The sequence below is a fragment of the Cryptomeria japonica genome, unplaced genomic scaffold (genome assembly GCF_030272615.1).
Source record: "Cryptomeria japonica unplaced genomic scaffold, Sugi_1.0 HiC_scaffold_54, whole genome shotgun sequence".
Classification (NCBI taxonomy): domain Eukaryota; kingdom Viridiplantae; phylum Streptophyta; class Pinopsida; order Cupressales; family Cupressaceae; genus Cryptomeria; species Cryptomeria japonica.
In genome coordinates, this window is record NW_026728876.1 from 3,946 (window position 1) to 5,273 (window position 1,328).

A 1,328-nucleotide genomic window follows, 5' to 3' on the forward strand; every position below is an offset into this window, starting at 1 on the left:
TCTTGTCAAGTTTTAGTCGTCGGGACTCATTTCGAGCCTTAGAGGTCGTTTCTTGTCCGGTTGCCCTGTCTTCGACCTGGGAACCCAATTTTGGTCCTCGGGTCCCATTTTTTTTTGTCTCGCATCCCACTTTTGGCCTGTGGCCTTTTCGGGGTCGATTCTCGTTTTGGGCATCAGAGCATGTTTCTTCTCCTAAAACCCAATATTTGTTTATTAAGTCTCGGAACACATTTTTGTTCTCGTGGACCCATCATGGGTCTTGGAACGCATTTGTGGTCCTTGGGTCCCATTTTGCATCCCGAAACTTGTGTTTTGGTGCTTGATCCCTATTTTGGGTGCCCACCTTGCACCAAGTGCGCACCCGGGGCAAACCGAGCGCCTTGGTGCACCGGGGCAAGATTGAGCGTGCACCCGAGGCGCCCCGAACATGCACCAAGGTGCACTCGGCCCACATGTGAGCGCAGGTCGTTGCGCCCGAGGTGGTGTGTGGGCACCGCGTTGCAGACGGGACACTGCACGCACACGACGCCCCCTCCAGGTGCACGCACGTAGGCCGGGCCGGGTGCACACCCGACGCCCTAGCAAGGTGCGCGCACCCGGGCAGGGCTCACACTTGGCGAACGGGGCGCACTTCGCGAGGGAGGGTGTGCACCTCGACGGGGGTGGGTGGCCGGGGTGGATTCGCACGTGGGTCGCGGTTTGCTAAGTACACACTGCGACAAGCTCATAACGGGTGCGATCATACCAGCGTTAGTGCACCGGATCCCATCAGAACTCCGCAGTTAAGCGCGCTTGGGCCGGAGTAGTACTGGGATGGGTGACCTCCCGGGAAGTCCCGGTGTTGCACCCTTTTTTAGTTTTTCGCCGGGCGTCGCAATGCTATTTGAATAAACCTTTTGCCCGTTTGCGTTCTCGTCGGGGCCGGGCCGGGCCGGGGTGCGCTGCCCGCACTACCGCGCGCGCGGGGGCGACACCGAGCGCGCACCCGAGGCGCCCCGAGCACACAGGCCACGGTGCAACCCGGGCGTTGTGCGCGCACCCCGGTGCGCCCGAGGTGCTGCGCGCGCACCCAGGTGAAATCGGTGTGCACCTCGGCCAGTGCGCGCTCGGTCGAGTCGCGCACGTTGGCCAAGGTGCACGGTGATGTTTCTTACTCTAAGGTTCCGCACCAGACGCCCGGGACAGGTGAGCGAAGCTGGGCGGGGCCGGGTGCGCGGCCGGGGCAGGTGCACGCAGCTGGAGAGAGCTTTGGAGCACACTTCGGAGCGCACCAATGATGCGCTCCATTCAAAAGTTTCCTGAAAAGGCAAAAAAAGTTGAGATTATAG

At 61.1% G+C, this 1,328-nt stretch overlaps 1 non-coding gene across 1 annotated transcript; it reads left to right on the forward strand.

The window, feature by feature from the left end:
- The first annotated feature begins 731 nt into the window (after positions 1–731).
- Positions 732–850, forward strand: LOC131862901 (5S ribosomal RNA). The gene has a single exon (XR_009361837.1). It is a non-coding gene; the product is annotated as a 5S ribosomal RNA (ribosomal RNA).
- The last annotated feature ends 478 nt before the right edge of the window (positions 851–1,328 follow it).